Genomic DNA, 7,936 nt, shown 5'->3' with positions numbered 1-7,936 from the left:
GGGGGGGGGGGGTCAGGCTGGGCTCCTCCTGTCGTCCACTTCTATCTCATTTCATCCTCCTCCCGCAAGAGTTCACTGGAGAGCAGGAAGAGAGACGCTCACTGCGGGCCCAGAGGTTCCTGCTAAGTGATGTACTGAACTAAGAAAGTCAATGGTATTCAACATGTAACCTTAATTGACAGCACAGAGACTAAAGAAATCCAGGGTAATAAACGCATGTTATTAATGAAGATGGCTTTGAAGGACTGCTGGTCGACTGAATCACAGATCATTTATACCGGAGGGGAAGTCTAGAAATCATCCTACACAAGTGCCATAAAATATCTCACATTTCATATGACATATAGAGAACAATGAAATATTTAGCAAGCTAACCAGACATCACTAGCTTGCTAAATATTTGATTGTTCTCTAGCTCTAGATGTTTCCCAAATACTGGGACACGACCCACAAGTGGGTCGCGGGAGATTTTATTTGGGTCACCTAATAAATTTGCAGAAATTCTGCCATATTTTTTTTTATTATTATTACAAATATATATATTGTTTATTTAATTGTATTTTAAAGGTTTTATCGTTTTTTAATCTAGAGACAGGAATGTATGGGGCGATAAGACATGCAGGAAAGGACCACGATCAGGAATCAAACCTCGGTGGCTGAGGTAAGGACTAGGCCTTAATGGTACACGCTCTGCCCCCCCCTTCCATACTCTTTGATTTAAGATTTATATCTGCAGTATACCAAACAACAAATCGATTGTTGACTGTTTGAATTGAGTGATTGATTGATTGACTTTCTGATAACAATAGCTGCACTTAAACACAAGCCTACCTGTTCGGCATGAGCATTGGAAAAAACGTTAAACAAGAAGCATTTTGATAGTACTGAATGGTTGTATTGTTCTGATAATTGTACTTTTAACATTGAATCTGGTATGAAAGGCTAGTGTACATTCTGTTTGTTTTACTGATGAGAGGACAAGTATTTAACACGTGTATTATGTTTTCAATGACACGTGCATAAAGCAAAGCTGTGATTTATCTCTTCGAAAATGGCTGGTTTAAGATCCTATATATAAGGCAATGTGGAAATAGCAGTAAAAATAGTCAAGAATGTTCATTTATGCGCAAATTCATTCTTCTCACGATTTAAAGATAAGGCCTATTGTGAATTGGTTTGCAATTTGGAAAAAATTGGTCCCCAGAAAACATTGCTATACGAACAATAAGATGACTGATAACATTATCTTCAGGTGAAACAAATGAAGTCTAAAGGGGACCTATCATGCTTTTTCGACTTTACGACCTATAAACGTTGTTATAATGATTGATAGTCATGTTTAACCATACTAAAGTGTCAAATAATGACATACATGCATTTCGACGTATTCCCTGCTGACAGTCTGGGGTGGCTGTGCAGAGCGCTAAACACTCGGGACAACGATTGCGATTCACTTGCGATTAATTTCCGGGAAACATCTACGTAGACGTACTCCTGCCGCGCCCCCATATGCCTGGTCAAATCTGCCCGCGCGCGCGCTCCAAGGAAGGTAACCAATCACAACGGAGTTGGGTTGGCAGGAGGGGGGCGAGGGGGCGGAGAAGGACGAAACCGAGCGTTGACAGAGAAGGCTGAAAGCGCCCAGATGAGAGGAATAGTTTCCCGAAAATGTACATCGTTTTTTGTGCATGGTTAAACATGACTATCAATCATTATAACAACGTTTATAGGTCATAAAAGTCGAAAAGCATAATAGGTCCCCTTTAAGTAGCATTATTTTGAAAAGCTCAATATTTGGCATTGAATTCTACTCACAGGTAGGTTCAGAGGTCGTCTGGGGAAGGATACAGCAATTAATCTGGGCTTCATGATAGAGATGCTTTCATCCAGTCCAGAAGCACCCTGAGACACAAAAAGACAGTATTGGTACAATGCAGAAAAAAACGACTTACTTCTTGATTAGCTATTTTAAAGGCCCAATATGCAACTTTTTTAGCCAAAATTACATTAAGTATGCAGGTTGAGAGTTATGCTGATGGTTCTGCATCCATTTCTGGGTCGATTGGTGGGTGTGTCATTTTCCCATGTCGCCTCTACAGTGAAAAAGCGCATATGCAACTTGATCTGCTCGGACCGGGACATTCCGGATGTGACGCAGCGGAAGTATCCTCGAAAATGTAGTCAGATTGTAGTTTCGAAAATGCTTTACGGCACAGACACACACCCAAACATGGCACCGGCTAGATATAAACAGCCAGTTGCGAGGCAATTGTTGCATTCATCATGGATCAATCGACTGATAAGGAACCCAAGAGGCGACTGTCGGTGGAACAAAAGAAGAATGGACCAGAAAAGAGATCAGACACGAGTGAAAGGGGAACTATGCAACTTTTTTGGCTTGATTTACCTTCATATAACAGGCTAGGAGTCATTGTGATGGTTCCATTATACATTTTTGTTTGATTGTTCGTTGTTTCAACTCCCCCTTGCGCATCTTGGCGGAGAAAAGGAATATGTTTCTGTCGGCGACCCGCCGCCCACTCTCGCGGGAGTCTCGGGTCTCGCAAAGTAACAAATTGCTTTACGGCACAGACCCCCAAACACGGAACCGGCTCGATATAAACACAAGTAACTAAGGGATTGTTACATTCATCATAGATCAGCCGACTAAGAAGAGACAGAGAAACCCAATGTCGGAGGAACAGAAGAAGAGAAAAGGGAGACTGACCGGCAGAGAGGCCAGACACGAGTAAACATTGGGCAAGCTTTTCAGGAATAGCGTGAACTGAAAGAAAAAGAAGACTGCAAATCAGACTCCGACTTCGCCGTGTTGCTTTTGAAATTGAAAGTACCCTTGGGTGAACTTTGTCCTCGTGGTATTCTTGATGTTGATAGTCTCTGTACTGTACACATGTGTTTGATCAAACCATTTTGTTGTGAGCCCTGTAAAAATTGTTTTCTCAACCGTTTTGTTGTGAGCCCTGTATGTTTCTAGCTTGCTTGGTTGCAACCATATAAACACCTTTGTTTCCATTGGTGTTTTGCTGTTCGTCTGTCTCGTCCCCCTGATACAGACTGAATCCCCGAATCCAGGTTCTTGTTTATTTAGATTATTATGTTGGCCAACACTCTCACACTGATTGTTCTGTTCAACCTAAGATAAAAAAATTATAATCTAGGATATAAATTCTCCCCGTCAACTATAAAAAAGGATGGCTTTATGTTTATTGCAATACAAATACACCATTTTAAAAATGTATAACCTTGCCTACACTTCATGAACATTTACTTCGGACATGGCTCCACGCATTCGCCGGCTTCTTTGAAAACAAATGCACATGGCTCGCGTAGAAGTGCATGGGGAAGGGTCGCCAACGAGTTGTTACGGCAGTGTTGTAAAATATCTACTACGAAGCTGTAGGGGGCGCTGTGTAGAGAAATGTGCGTGCCAAAACCAAGAAAACAGCGAAGAAATTCCCGAAGTTGCATGGTGGGCCTTTAAGGCAGCGATAAGTATTCCTGTAGGGAATCATAATAGGGATTCAGGGATTCAACAAATATCCCCAAACTGTAATCGGATACATGGTCCAAATCCCGACGATGCCTAGTTTGTCAACCTAATTTTTTAATTGGTCCAGAAAAAAAAATCTGAGATATACACACATAGCGAAGGTTATGTATACGTTTTAATATGCATTTCATTTAGTGGATGTATTTGACAGACACGCGATATTTTTTCACCTGCTTTTAACCATTGTAGAGCTAGTGAGACATCTCAACTGCGATTTATCCACTGGGGACATTTTAAAACGCGATATGTAGTCTGTTTGCTTACGTTTCAGTTTGTTGCAGGGTCGTTTGTATTTCACTGACCTGTTGTGTAGAAATATTGACAGATTGAACTATGGCCCTATAGAGAGGAGTGCTGAATTGGGGGGGGTGAATATCCATATTAAAATTACAAATTTGTACTGATGCATTCTTAAATACTCAACCAACCCAGCAGTGCTATGCCGCTTATTTCACTTTCAGATGATGGGTGATAAGTGCCTGTGAGACGCTCATTCTTTTAAATGTAATAACAATTGAAGCACATGCTTATCATAGCACAAAATGTGATTACTCGACTAAAAAAACTTTACCTAGGAGCTTCCTACTAGTCGACTATGAGTGGTCAGTCCCGCTTTCTTTTCTTCCAGAGCTGTTCTTCAACATTAGCATGATGGTATAATGTACATGGATATCGATGTAGGTAAAAACTAAAATACTACTAAAATTGTCAACCAACTCAGATCGATACAAGGAAAATCAACAAAGGCTTGGGCGTGCTTATAGTATTTACAGGCTTATCGCGCAGTTGAAGATGCAGGATTAAATACATGGTTAAGATGATTGCACTATAAACCTTTTGGTTTATTGTGTAGTGATGTTTATATTCTTGATATTTTTTTAATTAAACATGAACAGTACATTAGTACAAATAAATATTCTTTAATCTTATCAGCCATTCATGTAAGGGCACAGACAAGGAACAGCACATTTCATGTGCGCCCTAACCCTAAGAAAATATATATTTTACCTAACCAAATAAATAATACTGGTACTGTGGTACATACACACTTGAACAGCCTGAGTTTAGACACACTAGGTGCCAACTGATACCTCCCCTGCAGCATATTATTTATACAACATACGAAGTACTTTGTCAATGTTTGCAGGTGGCTTAACCATGTGGCAATTTTATCAATGACTTACGTTTGACATGAAATGTCAACATTCTAGATTTTCTCGTAGACACAAGATTACTATTGTGAGTGTAACAAAGTGGTATAATCCGGTGTGAAAGAAAGGCAAACAACATCTCACTGGGCCAAAGCCCACATGACTATAGACATGTTCCCCATTGACTTTCGCTGGTATTCATATCGTGATTCCGCAAACAGGGTGGCGGATGACCAAGACGAGAAACTTTATCGTCCCGAAGGGAATTGGTCTTGAAAACATTCAGTATCTGCTGTTAAAATACAAACAATATATTGCAAACATACAGTACAGACACAGGCTGTCCTCCTACTCATGGAGTTCTTACAGTACATTGACCATCAACAAACAAATTGCACACCAACATACACACTCACGGTCATACACCCCTGTACTCATCATTAATGATGTTCATAATATGTGCATTAAGGGAAAAGCAGCCTCCTCTACATGGAGTTGTCATAAACTGTACATCGTCAGAGCCTCGGTTTACCTTTGGTTAACCATGTGATAGATGCCTAATTTTACCTCCAGAGATAGTTTAAGAAATGTTATCTAAATCCTGGTTTACACAGAGAACATAACTATTTAAAATCATGGTTGATGGCTGCTAGCCTGATTTAAACCTTTTTGGGCCAAAGACGACAGACGAAACAATTGAACTACTTGCAAGAGCACCACACATGCCTGTCAAAGAGATGATCATCCTGGATACATAATTGTTTAACTTAAAAAAAAGGCATTTTAACTCCAAAAACTATTTTTACAATAAAGTGCTAGAGATATAGTGGTCATACATAGTGTATTACCAGTCATAAGTAGCTCTCATAATAAGCAGCAATGTGCCTTTGAGGGTTGAGTTCCATGGGTTGCACAGTGAGGTCAATTTAATGACAGGGCACTGGGTGTTCTCTATCATTAAGTGGTTGTTACAGTGCTCCACAAAGCCCTGCAGCTTTTTCATGCTCTTATCACCTCTCTTCATGGCTGTCACAAGCACGCAACAAGCTTCTGTGTGTAATCCAGCCTTTTGGATAGTTGCAGAAAACTGATGTTTTCAGGACGATACAATGCCTTTACTGTTTTCTTATGTGTAAACAATAGGAACCTGGTTGTATTTCAGTCAGCAAAGTGCCACTGAAAGAACGGTCGTCTGTATGGCATGAGAAAATACTCCACCTCCCAAAATGAATCAATAGAAAGTTCTCCCAGACATTCAACACCATCTGTCGTCATACAGTTATTTAAACAGCAGATTTCTTGTAATGCTTTGCACAACTGTGCTAGCCGAGACAAAACCGTGTTTTGGCATTCATAGTAAACATGAAACGCCGGTTATCATAAAATACCTGGAACTGTTTAGTTACTTTGATAATAAAAAATGATAGTTGTCAGCAATGGAAAAGCAAAGCTAATGCATTTGAACTCGTAATAACTCGTTATATCAAGATACCGACAACGAAAAAGGGCACGACAGGTGGACCCCTTGATGGTCAACTAGAAGACAGTTCATCACACTAGCAGCACCACACTCCAGCACCCAATCTAGCCTCCAAACCAGCACCCACCCTCCAGCACCCACGCTCCAGCACCCACGCTCCAGCACTCACACTCCAGCGTCCAGACTCCAGCACCCAAACTCTAGCCTCCAAACCAGCACCCACACTAGCATCCAAAGCACCCACACTCCAGCATCCAAACCAGAACCCACACTAGTACTAGCACCCATTAGCCTCTTAAGCAGACACACTCCGGCATCCAGACCAGGACCCACACTCTAGCACCCACACTTGCCTTCGTACTAGCATGCGCTACGTCTAAAAGTGCACTAGCATGCGCTAGCTAAACCAGCCACCCCAGCGCCTGCCTAGGGCCAACATATCGTTTACAGCCCGTTGTTCTGTATTCGATACATACGATTTGCTTTCCAAAACTGTCAGTCGGCGATTAGATGGAGGTGTACTTGTTCTCGCTTTAGCATTAGCCTTAGCATTAGCACGGGACTGGTCGGTGTAGCGTTGGAAACAACATGCATGTGTGCAGCATCGTGCTAGCCGACAACTATAGCCTGCCGTTAGGACTCTATGTGGGGAAGGCCGATACCTCCAGGAATATTACAACGTAGTGCAACATAATACAAAGAGAACGTATTTTACCTGGTCTATATTGCCTCTAGTCCGACGTTGAGAATATAGACTCACATTCAAGCGACTGATAGACTTTCATCCATTCACCCGAGGCGCTGTGATGTCTCGATGAGCCGATCAGTCGTCCGCCGCGGAACCACTTCCTTCACCTCGGCCTCCGTTTACGGAAAAATATTTGCGTAAAATACGTAAGATACGTAACTAAACAGCAACACAGAGGTAACACGTGCGTCTTGTATTTAGAGAATACAGAGCAGACGGGACGCCCAGTGCGTTGGAGTGATAATAAACATGCACGATTATACGTAGGTGATAACCACGTAATAATTATACGACATTTAGAATGGCTATCAAACAGCGTATTGCCATTGGCAGTAAGGTAATAAGACATAAACATGAATACTTTACACATTAAAAATATGTATTACCCCTGAAATCAACTTTGTGCACATAATTAACGGGTGTTAATTCGGTGTTCCTTCAGCTTCAGTGGACATAGTTTAAGTTCTATTAATAACACATTTGGGCATATTGAGGTAGATACTTGTAGGTCTTTAATTTGTATTATGCATACGTCTTGGATGTATACTATGCAATTGTTTAGCTTAATGTTAACTATATTGATGCAGAACGATATTTGTTTATAATACTTTATCAAACAACTAACTTTCATTTGTATTATGTATACGTCTTGAATGGTTACCATGCCATTTTTTTGCTTTTTAATGTTAAATATATTGAAACAGAACGATATTTGTTTAAAATACCTTATCAAACAACTAATTACAATTAATTTCCATAAAACGAGAACGACCGGTACAGTATCAATGTAGGATAAATACAAATCAGGAGAACTGTATATGATGGTCACTAGATGGCAGCAATGTTACATAAAGACTTGGGAGAACTGCTACCGAAAGAAAGTAGTTTTTAAAAAAAAGGTTCATCATAGTCCCTGTTGAAAGCCTACCCTGAAATCCTTTGCCATCAGCCATAAGCCACGCAACAGACATTTTATTTGGCACAAC

General features: G+C 40.7%; 1 long non-coding RNA gene across 1 annotated transcript; it reads right to left on the bottom strand.

Moving 5' to 3' along the window:
• Positions 1-7: 7 nt before the first annotated feature.
• LOC130382346 (uncharacterized) lies at positions 8-7,062 on the bottom strand. Its single transcript, XR_008895551.1, has 3 exons — positions 6,918-7,062; positions 1,816-1,902; positions 8-75 (listed from the first exon to the last, which is right to left on the bottom strand). It is a non-coding gene; the product is annotated as an uncharacterized LOC130382346 (long non-coding RNA).
• Positions 7,063-7,936: the final 874 nt, after the last annotated feature.

The sequence above is a fragment of the Gadus chalcogrammus genome, chromosome 5 (genome assembly GCF_026213295.1).
Source record: "Gadus chalcogrammus isolate NIFS_2021 chromosome 5, NIFS_Gcha_1.0, whole genome shotgun sequence".
Classification (NCBI taxonomy): Eukaryota; Metazoa; Chordata; class Actinopteri; order Gadiformes; family Gadidae; genus Gadus; species Gadus chalcogrammus.
This window is presented reverse-complemented; position numbering and strand designations above follow the sequence as displayed.